Here is an 18,328-nt window from a genome sequence, read left to right on the forward strand (position 1 = left end):
ATTCTGTACAAGAAATTTGCTTCTTCACTCCTTTATTCAATCATTTACTTATATCAGCATGGACTCTCACATATTTACTTTCTGTATTGGGTTATAATCCAACATTAGTCAACTGTTTTTTTTTTAATGTATATTTTTTCTTTTCTTTTCTTTCCTATTTCCTTTCCTTTCTTTCTTTCTTTTATTTTCTTTCTTTTTTTTTTTTTTTTAAGTAGGCTTCACACCTAGTGTGGAGCCCAACATGGGGCTTTAATTCACAGCCCTGAGATCAAGATCTGAGCTGAGATCAAGTGTTGGCCGCTTAGCTGACTGAGCCACCCATGTGCCCCTAGTAAACTATTTCTTAATCACATAAAAAGTATTGGATTGAGTAGTCCTATAGAAACTCTATAGATAGAACCAAGGGACAGAGTCACAATGTGTTGCCAGTGATTGCTATAGGCATAAATCAAAGGCTTGTCATTACCTGTGCAAACTGGTTAAATTCTGGCCAAATAGACATTTTAAGTCCTAATAAAGCATTCAGATTCTTGATCAGCAAGAGCAGAATTCTTTCCAAATGACAGGTATCTGCATATTCATATGTATACACTAAGGCTATCAGGGACATTCAATTGTCAAATGAACCAGACACCTCTGTTTGTCTTGTTTGCTCACACTGATTTATGCCACATTCATGTACCACTCCTTCCTTGAAATGCTTCTTGCACAGCTTCTCTGGTCCTTAAGGTTCTCTTTACCTTTGACTTCCCATTTCCTTTTGCCACTCTTCAGAAGTTGATGTTACCATAGGATCCTGTCCTCAGTTTCTATTCTCGTCTACCCCTTCTTACCTCATCTACTCCTGAGGATGACATCTATGACCTCATCCTCCAAGAGCCAGTTCCCTAGGCTCAAGTGCACCCTCGCATTTCCACACTATGGCTTCCTGAAGGCCAGAGACCACATTTTATCCTATAGGGCATCTTTAGCATCCAACAAAATGCCTGGCATAGAATAACCACATAACAAATGTTTGCTGAGAAAATAAATGAATCTCCACTTGGATGTGCCTCTATGATTTGCCTAAAACCAGAACCCTCTCACCTCCCCACCTAAAATCCAACATGCACTGCTGAATTCTATGTCCAGGTCCATGATACTATTACCCACCAGGTCATGTGCACATGGTTGTTGACTTCTCCCTGCCCTCTTTACAGACAGTAAAACTCCTAGAGGTATGTGTTCAATGTCCTAAGTTTTCTTTTGAACCCATCTTCCTCCATCCCTCACAGTACTGCTTTAATTCACACTTCTGGTACCCCTGTAATAGCTTCCTAACTTCCTCCCTCCAGTTTTTCCTCCAGGTTCTATTGCCCATCTTGTTGCAATCCACCTAAAATCTAAATCCATAGTACCTGCTGCTTGTTAGGGACGACAAGGCACTTCATGGCCTGGCCTCAGCTCTCTGCAGTTGTTAGCCTGTCCCAGCCCTTATAATCAATACTGGAACAATGCAAACTATATATAGTTACACTTGTCAGAATCTCAGCCTCCACCTCTCCTGCCTGAAATGCCTTTCTTTCTATTCCCTGTTTTCATCTATTATTCACCCTTCAAATGCCACCCCAAAGGGCATATCGTCTTGATGCTCAATGACCTTAGTTAATTACACTCTTCTGTACACCGTCTAATAGCACATTTGCCCACACTATAGTGTAATTATCTGTCTTCAGACTGTCATCTACCTGACTCATGGGCTCCTTGAAGGAAGTGTCAGCCTCACTCCTTTCTGTGTCCCCAGTGCCTGAGGCACACAAATATTTACTTAATGAAAAGTCATAAGCACACATGCCTCCATAAGAAGAGACAAAACCTGCAACACTGCACAGAAGAACTTGATCCATGACTACAAATGGAATGGAATACACTTAAAATCTTAAAGTCTATCTTTAGAGGGCTGAAAAATGAGCTTGAGATAAGTTATATAAAAGTTTACTTTAAAAAGCTCTTGAATTTATAATAACCACACTTTTTAGAGCTCATTGTCTATTAACTTCAAAAACAGAAAATGGCTGGGCAAATTTGTCTACTCCAGGATCAGACCAACAACGGAAGGGCTCAGAAACTGGAGAATCCCAGGGCCTCAAACGACTCTGCAGCTGTTTATGAAATAAAAAGTGCAAGGCTAATGGCCATGTGCTGCTGCTAAAATTCTTGCAGGAAATGACTGGGTAGTGTATGCTACTTTTTATCCAGATCTTTTCCCAGTCAAAATCTGGCTTTTGACAAATGTATTTTGGTTAAAGTTATCTTAATACAAGGTAATATTTTTTAAAAAAAGATTAAAATTGTGTTTTGAAGAGTTTCTATGCAGGCACAGTGGAGTTTCCTTCTTTTGGTTTCCCTGATGGAAAAGGAAGGACAGGGAGGGCCAGGAGGAGCCATATAGGGAAGGAGAAAGAGGCCAATGTGGGTGCAGTGTCAGGTGAACTGGGAACATTCTGTCTGAATGTCTTGGTGTGGGGCACAAGAGGCAATGACAACAGTATGTAAGGAATATGTGTTAAAGGGACTTACCTAACTTTGCTTCGATGTTGTGTGGGGCCTAGAGGACCAGTCCCTTAGGAAGCTGATGCCAAGCAGGTAGTTTCTAGCCCTATCAGAGACTCCCTCCCTGTCTTTTCTTTTTCTTCACCAACCAATCTTGACCAGGACTTCCTCACCTCCCACCTGTAACACACTCCCTGCTCTAGAAAATTCTCAGGTTGCCTAATTACCAAGGCTGGTCTCCAAACCAGGCTGTGTCTAGTCACTGCTCACTTTTCCCATGCTGAGTTGATGTTCTGGGGAAATTTGGTCTCATTTGTGCACCAAGAGCTCCATACGGCATTTTTCAATGCATCTGTGACCAAATTATTTTCATGAAAAATACAAACACCATAATAAAGCTCTGCCCAAAATGCATGTACCTGTTGAACTTCTGTGGCCTGCAGTTTGGGACAGTGTTATTTTGGAGCATCCAAACACGTCAGTGTAGCTGATGCTCCTGTACCCTTGTCCCCACCTGGTGTCCAAGCTGGGGCATTTCCCTGCTTTCTCTGAGCTGCCTTCCCCAAAGGAATCCTTCACTCAGGACCACAGTCAGAGGGATCAGACCATAAATGAGCTTATGCGTCAGGAAAATCCTCTTAAAAGTGATTTTAGAGGTGAAGAGGCTTTGGGGATAATCGAGACCAGTGGTTTATAAACTGTCAGTGGTAGTGGTGGCACCCCAACTCTTTCTTCAGAGGAAAACCTGTGCAGGAGGTAGGGGCCTCAGGTAAGTATCATCAGACACTTTTCCCTCCTGCCAGGAAATAGCACTGTGAAAAAGCAAATGGCCACCGTGCCATCAGTGAGAGAGCCTGTGAGCAGGTGATAGGATCAAGAGAAAAATGAACTTAAGGGAAAAGCTCCCCCAGTAGGAGGGCTGTTGGATAGAAGGTAGAAATTCATTCTGGGGAATGTCTTATTTCAGGAGGATACTGAGTTAGTGATTAGGGCCCAGGAAGGGCTAAGTTCATGTAGTTGACTAAAATGATCTAAAATGTGGAAGGTGTCAAGGACTCTTCTGAACAGCCTTCTTGCCCTTCTTGGTAGAGCTTCTGGAAGCAGTGACTAGTTGTCAGCCTCCAGGGTTGGCAGCTAAGCCTGACAGAGTGGCAAGGTCAGGGCTTTGCTGGAACACAGGGAAGGTGTGGCCTCTGCCCTGGCCCCCACCACCTCCTCTGGGTTGAGCCCTCCTCCTGCCAAATCCCACTGTTAACTCTTTCCCTGCAGCACTAAGTCCCAAGGCAGAGAAAAGCCCTAACTGCTACCTCTGGTTCTGGCCTTTGCTGAGGTCTCCCATCTGCATGGTGGCCCCTGTGGCCAGGGAGGCAGGACAAAGAATTCTGCTTGTCCCTTGCTCGTAGCTGCTTCTGAAGCATCACTGTTCCTTATTGTTACTCTTCTATCTGATCCACAGCAGCAATAGTTGGGAAGAGGTTACCAAGCTATGGAGGCTGGAGGCAGTGGTCTGACTGGGATATGCAGAGCCAGGAGGAAGATTGGCTGATAAGATAAAGGCTTTGGAGGAGTTTTCTGTGAGAGAAGAGGGATCATGACCAAATCCTGGAGTGCCACATGTTGTGTCCTCACCTGCAATGCCTGGCCTCCTTCGTCTGCAATCTTTGAGGGTCCATTCCAAGAACTGCTCCTCTAGGAAGTCCACCAGATGATCCACCTTCCCTCGTGTCCCCTCTTCTCTGAACCCCATTAAGGATCAGTTGTCTTGGTTGGGAGCCAGTAGTTCTCTTCCCTCCTCCAGACTTGTGAGACCAAGATGGTGCTTGAAACTCTTGTGTCCTCTGGGGAGTCAGGTTATCTGGTACCAGGTTAAATGCAGCAGAAGAGTGTGAAAGTGTGAAAGCGTCCAGCCAGCTTAGCTTCTAGGGCTGGGGCTGTTCTGGCAGCTGCAAGGGACTCTGAGCCCGTCAGGATGCACATCTCTTATCAGAGCTGCTGTCACCTTACACTGAAATGCCTTCTTTATGCTCCAGCCTTACCTCCTGCGGGATGAACTTCTTTTGAGCAGGGGCCATGCCATATTTCCATGTTTCTTATTTCCAGTGCTGGGCCCCAAACAGAGCAGGAGCTTAACAAATTAACAGATTCCCCAAGTGAACCAAATGGAAATGAACAGACTGCTATGGGGTTACAGAGAAAACAGGTGGGTGATAGAACGAGAGGAGAAGGGAGATCAAAAACAGTGAGATGGAAATTCCATTACTGATTGCAACTCAAGTCAGTATTAACTGAGAGTAACATTAACATTGTTACCCAGAATGGGTAACTTTAAATGGGATTCTGCAAGAAAAATTTTCTTTTTCTCTGTGTATGTTTCAGTTAGATTCTCGGAACAACCCTTCTTTCTATCCCCCAGATGTTGCAAATACTGGGTGTGCCCAAACCTAATTTTCATATGGAAACAGTTTACATGCCACTACAATTTATCTATTATCATCACTTACAGTACTTCTAAATCTTTTCTATTAGAGAAAAACACTTATACTTTTTATATTCGTTAAGGTGATTTCAACCAAAGAAAAACTATAGCATTGGTGGGCGTTACAGAAATGGCATTGCCTCCTAGAACCTGCAATTTGTAAATATTAGGTTTGTTGCTGGTTCAGCGATAACCAGGGAATGGCTATTATGTGCTCCCAGACAAGACTTTCTCCTGTGATACCAGGTACTTCTATCTTCCCCCTTATTACCCAAAGATAAAGTTGTTAATTTACTTTTTTTTTTTTTTAAAGAATTAAAGAATGAACTCAAAAGCCAGTGAGTTTTGGTACCTTATTTATACACTCTTAAGTTGGTCAGTAAGAAAAACACTCAAAACACCTCTTCTGTTTCCTGCTGCATCATTATTTCCAATGTTAAGGGATCCTATATAAAAGCAGCCTTTTTCACTGTGTAAATACATACTTCTTACTTCTCGATGATTTTAAGAACTCTCTAGACCAGACATTAGAGATGGGTGCTTTAGACTTTCAAAGGATTTTATGGACTCAGGTCAAATTTTGACTGAAGGAAGACCCATTTGGTGACTCTTGCCCCACTGATTGGGTGGCAGGTGTAAAGACAGGGCATAGTTGGTGTGAACCACGAACAGTGAGTCCAGGTGCTCTGAGTGTGGGCGGACAAGGTCCTGGCTTTACTTCCCAGGGTTCTTTACTTGCTTGGTGACCTGCTGGTAATAGTGACGTTCAATTTCCTTCTCTATAAAAGAGAAAATAAAACACTCTCTCCAAACTATTGTACTATCTAAAACACGATATGTGCACAAAAGCATTTGTGCTGCCAGGAAGACATTATCAGAAGTTGTCATTTGGTTATATGACATATCGTAATTTCATAACTATGGAATTTATCTAGTAAAGCCTTACATCTCCCTTTCATTAACCCACAAGAGTGCAGCTCTTTTAACTGATCCAGCCAGCACCCTGGGTCGTATTCACCCCCAAAACTCATAAATTATTTGCTGCCTTCCCTGTTCCATTCTGGTGTTTCATGTGTCTGGGTCAACATTTCTTTCACCAATTTGGGGTGTTCTTTAGCTTAGCTGTTAAGATTTATGAAGTGGCTGAAAGTTGCCAGCACTGTTTTGAGAACTAGCAAGAAAAGTTTCATTTCTGGGCCAGTAGTGGGCATGCATCCATACCTACTCAATGACCTTCAAATGTGCAACATGTCACATTTTAACCCCTCAAGTTACAGTGAGATATAGGAAATGGGTGACTACTGTATTGGAAAACGTGCTGATTTGGAGTTAATTTTTGACTTCTAACTTTGTCACCTACCAGCGTGATGGCCCTGAGTAAATTACTGGGCCTTTTCAGGCCTCTACTTCTGAATGTAAATTGAGAGTGAATAAAATACATCTCAACTTAAAAGATTATTGGGCAACTGAATAAGATAATGTAGACAAAAACATTCTGCAAATTTTAAAGCACAGAATAAGTATGAGGGATTCTAATAGTGTAGGCTCAGAGTCTTATATACAGTAGGCCCTCCATAAATGGGAAATGGATTGAAGGGCCACCAGCAACCACAACTAATTCCTCTGGCAACTTGACATGTAATCCAGAGGTGAGGGAGAGTGGGAAAAAAGGGTTGGTAGATTAATTTGGGCTCAAATTATGACAAATATTGCCATTTCAGCATGCTTCGATCAGCTTACCTAACCAACACGGGGATGAAAACAATGAACTTCAACATCTGGTTATGTGTTTCTAAGGAATCCGTTCAAATGACAAAACACAAGGAACACATTTGATTCTAGAAGGCAGTATCCTTCGGTTGTCCCCTGGGCCCACTGGAAAGGCAGGCAACAGGCCAACCCCATTAACTATCGGGAGAAGACAGACATCCAGGTGTGGGAGCAGGAAACCGCATTCTCGTTACTTCTTCCGCTCCAGACCCACCCACCCCTCGGCCTCTATCCTGCTGTCCAGCCCACCTGAGACTAGAGAGCCCATGCTGCTGTGCTCTCTTCTTTTTTTCTGCCTGCACTTGTAGCTGGTTTCCCTCATGTTTGCGTTTAATCCTTCCATTGTTCACTGCAGTTCCTGGTGTTTCATGTCCCTTCTTTAAGGTCACAGACTAACTTTCAAGTGTCTATGGAATCCCCTCAGCACCTGTCTGATGGCTTACGTGTAGCAGGTGATCAATACCCACTGATGAGGAGCCCCGGCAGCTGTTAACGGAGCTGGGACCTGGCCCTGGAGGCCAGGGGAGTCTTAGGAGCACAATGACCTGGTTAAGCCTGTCTTAAAGGAAGATGGTCTTTAAGGCAGCCTACATGGGTGAGGGAAGCCAGCTTATAAGAGGGAAAAACTGCTTCAGGTCCATAATGCCTTATCTAAAACCCTCAGGTCTGGATGTGTTTTGGGGATCCAGAACTTCCTTTTAGAAAGGCAAACTGATGCCTCCCTCACATACTCTGTAACATCTGGGCAGGGTCTGGGGTGGTTGCATGAACAGTCATAGGAAGTGAGACCAAAGTTAAAAACAGCTTGCAGCCAGTTCTACCAAATGAGTTTTTTTTTTTTTTTAAACTTCAACCCTTTAGAGCTTTTAAAATATGCGAATTGAGGGACAGACTGTGGATTGATGTTTTAAAGGAAAGTCTTCTAAGGAGGATGGTCTTGTTAACCAAAGACTAGTTCTTTTCAGTACCTCGGGGCAAATGAGTGAGAAGTCAGAGGAGGAACTGCTCAGGCCAATAGAATGTGAGCTGTCAGTAGTGTGGGGTCATGGTGGAGGGAGGGAGAGGCGCAGGAGGGTGGTGGGCAATGGGGGAGGAGAGGGAAGCTGGCCACAGGATGTAATGGAGTGTGTGCCAAAGCTACCAAAGGAGGCCAGGGAGAAGCCCTGGATAGGGCAGCCAATGGCTTTTAGGACAGGAATGAGAGTAATCAGTTTGAAATTGCTTGCATTGCTTTCCATAAGACCTCTCCTTGCCCACCCCACATGCCAGTCAATTCTCTCGAACAGCGCTAACAAATAGAATGTGAGTCACCTATGGAATTTAAAACTTGCTAGTAGCTATGTTACAAAAAGTAAAATGGTGAACTTAATTTTAATAATATATTTATTGAACCCAATATACACCAAATATTGCCATTTCAACATAAAAATTACTGAGATCGTTTATATACGTATTTTTGCACCAAGTGTTTGACACCTGGTGTGTACTTTACACTATCTCAGGGTGGGGTCTCCACATTTCCAGTGTCTGTGGCCACCTGTGCCTGGTGGCTCCTGGACTGGGCAGCACAGCTCTAGATGTCACAGCTGGGCCAGCCTCATACCTCAGGTGACTCAGACCCCACACTGTGCTTCCCCCTGGGTGAGTCTCCCAGGTGGGATCCTAGTACACTCCATACTTCTACCTGTATACAGCTTGACTCATTTAATTCACTAGCTTACCAACAACCAGGGGATTAATGCTAGGTACCTACCTACCTTTATGATCATAAATATACTCTTTTTAGTGAAAGCTCTTGAGGTAGGCTGGAAGTACGCCTTTAAATTGCAAAGAAAAAACAATCCAGGTAATGTATGTTCCTGTAAAAACTATGAGTTTACGTGCATCTCCATACCTGCACAGGATGCAGGAGGGAGGGTTATCTCTGCTTCCACTTTTTTCATTATAAATGACCATGGTTACTTCCAACAACCTTAATAAGCAGAATATTTCTCAAACTAACAAAACAGCACTATGTCTTCGCTTTTTCAAAATTACATTTGTAATGTATAATTCTGAGAATTCATGGGCACTTACAAGCATCTGAATGCCATAAAAGAGGAGAACTGATGAAGCAGCTGAAATAAAGTATCTGTAAAACTAAAGATGATCAATCACAGAGTTTCTTTCCCTGGCCCAAGAACTCCCTAGAATCTATGAAAAGCTTGCTCGTGGGAGAAGCACCCCACGCTGCTCCAACAGGGCACTTAGTGAACATGAGTCATCGCCATCCCATGGGGGACACTCACTCTTCACAGCCTGATGGCCTCACACAACAGTTAGCTGTCCAAACCCATTCAAACAAAATTGATTTTTTTGTGTGTGAGTGTGCAGATAAAATTCACAAATGAATTGCCCAAGAAATCACTTTGACATATTATCACATAAAATCTTGGCTGCTTGGAAGAACTGTAAAAAGTTTCATTAATATGGTTTCATCCTCCATCTCCTCATACGAACATCACAGCATGTTATAGTGGCAAGACGCAGGTGGTTCATGCCCAGGAAGTGAAAATCACTGCATCGTAGCTGAACAGTATACAATTTTAAGCCAGTTTACCTTATGATTCTATTCTTTAAACTCTGTATTACATTTAATGTAAAAGGTCCATTCCAGGGTATGCATCCCCAGTCTGCCCACATTTAGTTTGCCACAAAAGAGAATCATTATACTTATTGTGATACTATATTGCTCTAGACATGTGGTCTCTGGAAGCCCAGAATTTGGACTAATGAAAGCTCTGCACAGCACACTGTGGGATTTCTATGGACTAGGGGGATTCTTGATGACGGTGGAGAAGCAGTCAGCCAGCCTTGCTGCTCCCTTTGCTCTCTTCTTCCTTGATCTCTCTCTCCTAAGGGGGGGGGGGGGGTGAAGCCCTTGTCACACCTGTAAGATCTGAAGGCATTAGGTCTCTTATCCTGACTTTGCTTCCCCACCCCAAGGGAAAGGCATTCATCTGGCTTTTCATAGGCAGAGAACAGAAGTAGGAGAAAGCTGTAGAGGAGGAGTTCCATAAAATTTTGGATCAGCTTCCTGAAGATTTGAGAATTCTCGATGCTATGTAGGGTCCTGCCACCTACTTAGCTGGGCAGCACTGCAGGTGAATGAGATGACCTTTTGTCCACCCCTGCTCTGGGTATGGGGAGTGGCGTGTGTGTGTGTGTGTGTGTGTGTGTGTGTGTGTTTGAGATTGTACCTATCCTACCTTAAAAAAGACTTTCCAACCACAAGACTATCTGTAAAAGCCTAGAATTTTTTTTTTTTCAGAGAAAACATATGCAAGCTTCAGGTCTAGAGAGCAAATGTAGTAAGAAGAGCAGTAAGTAAGATCATGAGTTAGGTTTTTGTACATCTGTTGTAAAGGCTAATTCTTTTTCTTTTTTTTTTTTCTTTTCATAAGCAAGATAATTCTGTTCTTGTAGAAAGGCCCTTGTGATCAAAACAAGAGAAAAATGGGTCATGCCAAGGATCCCGGCTCTGATAACTCTTTTCGGGCTCTGACAGCTCTACTGGGTATTCAGAGCTGATAATGTGAGGATCTGAGTCCTCCTGGTTCTGATGTTAAATACTTAAAACAGGAATAATAAAACCAAGTCTGCCTTCTTTACAGGTTGTTGTTGAAGACAGTGTGATGTAACAGAATTGAAAGTGCTTTGAAAATCACTACTTTATGATCATTAATAAGGCAGTAAACAAACACAGACTTTGTGTACTTGCAACTTCCTGATGTATCTATCTACTGCCTGTAGCATGAGGCCTCATCTATGATATTCTCTGATGTTTATGTCTGCTTTTTCCTTTTCCAAAACTTCTCTGTATATTCCCAGGCCATTCAAAATAGAATTTCAAGTGTGTATCATTGGTAGGATTGGGCAGTAGCACACTGCTATCTTGTTCCTGGAACTAACCCAAAGTTCTAGGAACCAGAATATCTTTACATTTCCCAGTTTGAAAACTTTGATCTATGCAACAACAATCTCTAAATCAGGCATCTCTAATCTTTGCCTTTGGACCACTGTTTTAGCAGTGTTTTTTTGTTTTTTGTTTTTTGTTTGTTTTTTAAAGCTTATTTCCCAGCCCCCAGAGTAGCTATGTGTCTTCTGGTACTGTTAACAATGGAGTTTTGGGGCCAATCTGGGCATCTCTTCAGCACACTGACTGTCCAAGAGTCTGCCTGTGACTCATGCCTTGGACTGCCCAGCATTGGGGTGCTGGATGGCTGTCACCAAACATTTGAAAATTTGGAAATTCCACCTCAAGCTCAACTCCAAGACTGTTGATCCTGGCTAACTACATTCATGCAAAATAGTCCAAGCACTGACTCACTTTGGGAATCTGGGCATTCTTGAGCTTTTGATATTGAGACAGTGGAAAACTTTGTATCAGTATAGATGCTACCAATAATTTTTATCCATTTAAGCACTTGATCTTTTACATATTTACCCAGAAATGTCTGAGTCTTACCACAGATCAGAGGTAACACTCTTTTGCAAGGAAAGACTGATTCACAGTGCTAATAAACACACATTTATAGACACCAAGTGAGAACATTATAGGCATTTAGGCATCGGTATGCTGTAATTTTTATCAGAGACCTTGTACACATTTTGTTAGATTTACACCCAAGTATTTTCCTTTATTTGAAGCTACGGTAAATGGTATTGCATATTTCTTTTGGTTTCTACTTGTCACTAGAATACAGAAATGCTATTGATTTTTAAAAAAAAAAATTATATTTATTTATTTTTGAGAGAGAGAGAGAGAGAGAGAGACAGTGTGAGCAGGGGAGGAGCAGAGAGAGAGGGAGACACAGAATCTGAAGCAGGCTCCAGGCTCTGAGCTGTTAGCACAGCGCCTGATGTGGGCCCGAACCCACGAACTGTGAGATCATGACCTTAGCTGAAGTCGGACGCCCAACTGACTGAGCCACCCTGGTGCCCCAATGCAATTGATTTTTGCATGTTGATCTTATATCATACAACCTTCCAGAACTCATTTGGTAGTTCTGTTTGATAGGTTCTTTAGGATTTTCTATACAGACAAGCATATTGTCTCCAAGTAGAGACAGTTTCTTGCCATCCTGCAGTGGCTAGAACTTTCAGTGTTACTTTGATTAAGAGTGATGACAGCAAAGAACCTGACCTTGCTCTTGATCTTAGAAGAAAAGCACTCATTCTTGTACTACTAAGTATGAAGTTAACTGTTAGCTTTAACTATTTTGCACATGTTCTTTAAGAGGTGGAGGAAGCCCCTTTCTATTCCTAGTGTATCAAGTGTTTTTATGATGAACAGTTGTTACATTTTGTAAAATACTTTTTCTGTGTCAATTCATGTGATCATATGCATTTTCCTCTTTAGCTTGTTGATATAATAGATTACATGGATTCATTTTCACATATTGAACCAGCCTTGCATACCTGGGATAAATCCTACTTGGTCATGGTATATTATTCCTTTTATACATTGTTGGATTCAACTTGCTAACATTTCCCTAAAAAAATTTTTTTTAATTTGTAAGTTCATGAGAGATATTGGTCTATAACATTCTTTTGTTTTGTTTTGTTTTTGTCTGGTTTTGGCATCAGGATACTATTGGCCTCATATGATTTGGGAAGTGCTCCCTTCTAATTTTTTCTGGAAAGGACTGTACAAAATTAATGTTTATTCTTCTTTATATATACGATAAAATTCTCCAGTGAAAACACCTGTGCCTAGAGATTTCTTTTTTGGGGGAAGCTTTTAAATGACAAAGTAAATTTCTTTAACAGTCATAGGGCTATTCAGGTTAACTATTTCAACTTGGCTGAGTTCTCATAATTTGTGGGTTTTCAAGGAATTGATCCATTTCGTGTAAATTGTCAGATGTATGTGTGTAGAATTATGTTCTTAGGATTGCCTTATTCTTCTGACATCTGCAAGGTCTTACAGTGATACCCCTTGTTTTGTTCCTAATATTGGTTATTTGTATTTTCTCTCTTGTTTATCTTCAATCTTGCTGGAATTTTATTAATTTCTTCAAAGGACCGGCTTTTTGCTTATTAATTTTTCTATTGTTTTCCTGTTTTTGATATCATTGATTTTATTTAAAAAATTAAGGTTTATTTATTTTTTAGAGAGAGAGACAGAGTGTGAGCAGGGGAGGGGCAGAGAGAGAGAGAGGGAGACACAGAATCTGAAGTAGGCTCCAGGCTCTGAGCTGTCAGCACAGAGCCCGATGTGGGGCTCAAACTCACAAACCGTGAACCATGACCTGACCTGAAGTCAGATGCCAAACTGACTGGGCCAACCAGGTGCCCGATGCCATTGATTTTAGCTCTTATTTTTGTTATTTCTTCTCTTCTGCTCGTCTTGGGTGTATTTTGCTTTTCTTTTTCTAGCTTAAGGTAGGACTAAGATAATTGACTTGAGATATTTGCTCATTTCTAATGTAAGCATTCAGTGATACAAATTTCCAACTTGATACTGTTTTAGTTGCATCCCACAACACTTTGATATGTTGTGTTTTCATTTTCAGTCATTTTTTATGTGTATTATAAATTTCCTTTGAAATTTCCTCTTTGGCCTATGAGCTATGTAGAAGTAAGCTGTTTGATTTCCAAGTGTTTGGAGATTTTCCTATTGTCTTTCTGTTATTTATTTTTGGTTTGATTCTGTTATGGTCAGAGAATATACTATATATGATTTCAGTTCTTTTACACTTTATTTTTTTTTAAATTTTTAATGTTTATTTATTTTTGAGAGAGAGAGAAAGAGAGAGAGCGAGCAGGGGAGGGCAGAGAGAGAGGGAGACACAGAATCTAAATCAGGCTCCAGGCTCTGAGCTGTCAGCACAGAGCCTGATGTGGGGCTCAAACTCACAGACCATGAGATCATGACCTGAGCCAAAGTCGGACGCTTAACCGACTGAGCCACCCAGGCACCCCAATTTCAGTTCTTTTAAATTTGTTAGGGTTTGTTTTATGACCCAGAATAAGGCTTATCTTGGTGAATGTCCCATGACTACTTGAAAAGAAGGTATATTCTAACTGTTGTTGGATGAAATGTTCTATTAATGTCAACTAGATCCTTATTGCTTGATGGTATTGTTCAATCCCTCTATATCATTGTTGATTTCCTATCTAATAGTCTATTAATTGCTGAAAGTGGGGTTTTGAAATCCCTAACTATAATTGTAGATTTGTCTATTTATCTTTTCAGCAATATCAGGTTTTGCTTCATGTGTTTTGAAGTGCTTTTGTTTCTAAATATACATTTCAGGTTGGTATATCTTTTTGGTGGATTAATCCTTTTATCATTATGTAACTTCCCTCTTTGTCCCTTGCAATTTTCTTTGCTCTAAACCCTACCTTTAAAATATTAATATAGCCATTCCTAAATTTTAAAATTAATTTTTACATGATGTGTCTTTCTGTGTTTGAAATGAGTTTCTTGTAGACCCTAAGTATTTGGGTCATTTTTTAAAAATCCACTCTACCAATCTCTGTATTTTAATTGGTGTATTTAGACCATTTACATTGAATGTAATTTTTGATACGTTAGGGTTTATGTCTGCCATATTATTAGTTATTCATTGCTTTTATCTTTTGTTTCTCATTCTTCTTTTTTTTTCTTGCCTTCATGTGGGTTACTTGAACATTTTTTAGAGATCCATTTTGATTTTTGTTTTTGAGTATAATGCTTGTATAGTTTTCTTAGGGGTTGCTCTCAGTATTGCCATACACATAGATAACTTATCACAGCCTATTGGTATCCACTTAGAGTGAAGTGTAGAAATCTTAACTCTATTTAAGTTCCTTTATACTCTCTACTATGAAAACTATATTTACCTGTTCACCTGGAATTATACTAGTTTTAGAAGTTTAAGTATGAAATATTCAAGGTCTGTGGTCTCTGACCTTCCAGTGTGACTTTGAGGTCTCAGAGCCATTACTGTATCCAGTAATATCTTATTGTATCTTACATAACACACCCTCCTTTATGCCCATAGGTGTAATTAAAAAAAAAAAAAAAAAGAATATAGCCAACTACTCTGGTAGATCTCAGATGTAACACAAAAGCCCTAGGCAGAAGGTCAGCATCAGTATATAGTGTTATGTCTTTGGTTGCAATTGGGTAAAATGAAGTACTGGGAATTGGAAGGTATGGATTTCACAATGGAGACCCACTCGACTTTCAGAATTTGGATCCTATACTATCTTTGGATTCAAACCAACAAAGCAACTAATCATGTTTCCTGTATTTTACTTGCTTTTCTAGCCCCTGGGTTCACCTAGTTAGTGGATTAAAAGTATACAGTTCTAGATCATGGATACACTCTGCTTCCATGTCAGTGTGCTAATACCCAACTAACCCATATTTCAAAATGTTCAGGCAATAACCAAGGTGAATTTTCATTTTGTAGTGATTTTACATGCGTATCATATATTTATTACTAATAAATTCATTATAGTATAAGGAAATATATTACAGGCAAAGTCAGGTACCCAACATATTTGGTGTAATGGTAGAGATAGAAACTAAGCTAGAACTTAAACTCGTGTAGCATTATCACAGGAGAAGTAGGAGAGGATCTCATGTTAGAACCAAGAGAGACTCTCATAGGATAATTAGAAGAAAGCGCTCTCAGCAGAGAGAGTGGTATGAACAAAGGCATGTAGAAGAAAGATCCCAGGGCATGAGAGAGGGATAGTGCCAGTTTAGATGGTGCATTGGGTATGTGGGGACTAAGGGTAGGTTGTGGAAAATGAAGCTAGAAAAATAAATAGGGAAGGAAGATCACACAGGATTCTAAAATCTAGGTTTAGAATTTGAACTTAGTTTTTGGTAGTACATAGTTATCGAAGGTTTTAGAGAAGAGAAGTGGATGATTAGAACTATATATTAGATAAATTAATCTGGCAGCATCATATAGATGGAATGAAGAAACTGGGGGCAGGGAGACCAGGCTTCTATAGAGGACAGGGAAGGGAGAAGGGAAGGCCTAAACTCAGGTTGCATGGAGACGTATAGAAAAAGAATTATGTAGGAGAAGCTGTGGGTATAGCAAGTAACCGAGTTTTGGTGCCAAGGATGGGAGAGAAACCAAAGTTTCGAGTCTCGGGGTCATTGCTCGCAAAAGTACGTGATATAAGAGAAAGAGCTGGGGAAAGAATGGAGAAGAGTATTAGATTCTGAACATATAGGATTTGGGGTCTCAGTGGATGGAAGGAAAGACTGGTTAGAAGCTCAAGGAAGACATCAGAGTTAGGGATCTTGATGTGAGAGGCATCTGGACAGAGATGAGAGTTAAAGCTATGGGAATGGATTAAGATCACTACAAGAAGGATGCAGAGAAAAAGAAACAGATCAAAGCCTGAACCCTGCTAGGAAAACCAAGAGAACACAGTAGGATCGCAGACAAGGAATAGATGGTTCAAAGAGGGCATGATCAGTGGGTCACTGGCTGCAAAGACATCAAGGAAATTATAGACTCAAAAAGGGCCACTGGTTTCACCCAGTGACAAGTGACAAGTGACATGGTGGCCCACAATGACATTGCCAAAGGTGGCAGTACAAGCAGTCAGGGAGAAGAACCCATGAGAGCTCAGTAGCTACAATGGTTGATGGCTGTGGCCATGTTTGTTTTGTTTGGGAAAATATGAACAGGCTATAGGCCCAAGTAGGAAGAGTATCTAAGAAAATAACACGATAGGAGGGAAGAGATGAGGTCAGGGGCACCAGAGGAGAAAAGGATCAGGCATTTCTTCTACTGAGATGGGAGAGAAGCAGGCAGGGATAAAGCTAGAAAAAAGTTGAAGGTGAAAACAATGGAAACATAGGTATTGTTTCAAAGGTACTGTACACATGATCAGATTATTTTTCTTTTTAATCAAAAACTGCTTTTTTGATGAAATTAATATGATTCAGTTAGGACAAAGGTGGTTTCCAAATCTGCCTAATCATTAAAATGAATTGTGAAACTTTTCAAACATACATATTTGTAGGCCCAAACCCAGCCACACCAAATAAGAATCTCTGGTGGAGTGGCCCAGGAATCTGCATTTTAAAGCCCTTTCAGTGCTCTGAAGGTTAGCTGGGTATGGGACCTCCTGAGTATGGTTTTCAACCAAGGATGTATATCAGAATCACAGGGGCAAGTACTGGTTAATTGAGACTGCAGAGCACAGCTATTCATATTTCAAAGAGCTCCCCAGATGATCTGAGGTACACCCTGGTTAAGAAGCATGGTAAGGAGATTGGACTGAAAAAATAAACTAATTGGACAGAACACTGAAATTCACCGTATCAATTGGTTATGTTATTTACGTCACCTGACAATTTCCTTTGGACATTTCTCGTATCAAAATGGCATCTGCTCCTAACCTGGCTGTCACAGGTGGACTGATGTGTTTCTCTCTGGCTTCTCAGTGCCTTTCCACAGGCAGCCAGGCCTGCAGGGATGCCATCTGTGGCTCCTTGGAGAGAGCCTGGCTTTGAATTTTTTGAAGTCTCTTTAAGGGAAAATATACAGAATAACATTGTTCTTTCTCTGAACTAATGATACAAGGTATCTTATAAAAGAAACAAAAATGCAGAATGGAGGGAAGGTGATAGAAAAAGCAATGATGGTTCCTATTTCACTAATCTGAAAGAAAATACTATCAGGCAGATTCATAATTAATTTCGTCAGAAAAAATCCTTGCACCATTTGGTCAAATTTTTTTTTTTTAAAGCAGCAGCAACAAGATAACAATTACAGAAATGAGAGCCTGGCACATAGTTGCTTGGCTCTGAGGGAGGCCATAAGCCCAGCCCTTTTAATGCCTCTCAAAGAAATACAAAATTTTCTTTTATCCCACATGATGGTGTGATCCAATTCCTGCTCCAGCAGCCCCAACTCTCATCTGTTGGAGTCTTTAAATTTACGGCACAGAAGGAAACTGTCAGCTTCTCTCCCCTTTTATAGGACATTCACATTTGCATACTCAACAGACAGTACAAGCCTCAAAGGCCATATTCCCCAAAATGCAATAATCCTACATTTGAAATACGAAAGATATAATAGTAGCATGAAAATATTCTTACCCCGATGAAGGCTGGCTCCAGCTGTGGCTTAGTAAGTCAAAAACTAGTAAACTTGCTTGTAATAACATCCTAAAAATTCCAAAGGTTATTTTCCCCCATCCACAGTTAAAAAGCCATCTCCTGCAGAACAGGGTCACGTCTGTGACGTGTCCAGATTAAGGCAAGAGGTTTCTTGCTTCTAGTAATTTGTCTGGTTAGAGATTAAAGAAAAAAAAATCTGTCTTGAAGCTGTCAGTTAATATTTTTTAACTTAAAAAAAAGCCATCTTCATGCTTCACAGCAGAACTGTGTGATTTTTAAACAGAGTAAATTCTTCTCCATATCAGGTATCTGAAAGTTTTTTTTTTTTTCATTTTAGCGCAAGGCAAGCAAACAAAAGGTTATCTGCGAAGTTTCAAATGCATCGGAGTAACATAAACTGAAGTTAGTTAGCTTTCTTTGAT

At 40.7% G+C, this 18,328-nt stretch overlaps 1 protein-coding gene and 1 long non-coding RNA gene across 6 annotated transcripts in view; one reads left to right on the forward strand and one right to left on the reverse strand.

Moving 5' to 3' along the window:
• The window catches only part of AFF3 (ALF transcription elongation factor 3), a 578,761-nt gene that overhangs the window by 137,740 nt on the left and 422,693 nt on the right, over positions 1 to 18,328 (reverse strand). The gene's annotated exons all lie outside the window — the stretch shown is intronic.
• The window catches only part of LOC147582560 (uncharacterized), a 32,121-nt gene that overhangs the window by 7,839 nt on the left and 5,954 nt on the right, over positions 1 to 18,328 (forward strand). The window lies entirely within an intron of this gene.

This window comes from Puma concolor, chromosome A3 (assembly GCF_028749965.1).
Source record: "Puma concolor isolate L17-30 chromosome A3, mPumCon1.1.hap2, whole genome shotgun sequence".
Lineage (NCBI taxonomy): Eukaryota > Metazoa > Chordata > Mammalia > Carnivora > Felidae > Puma > Puma concolor.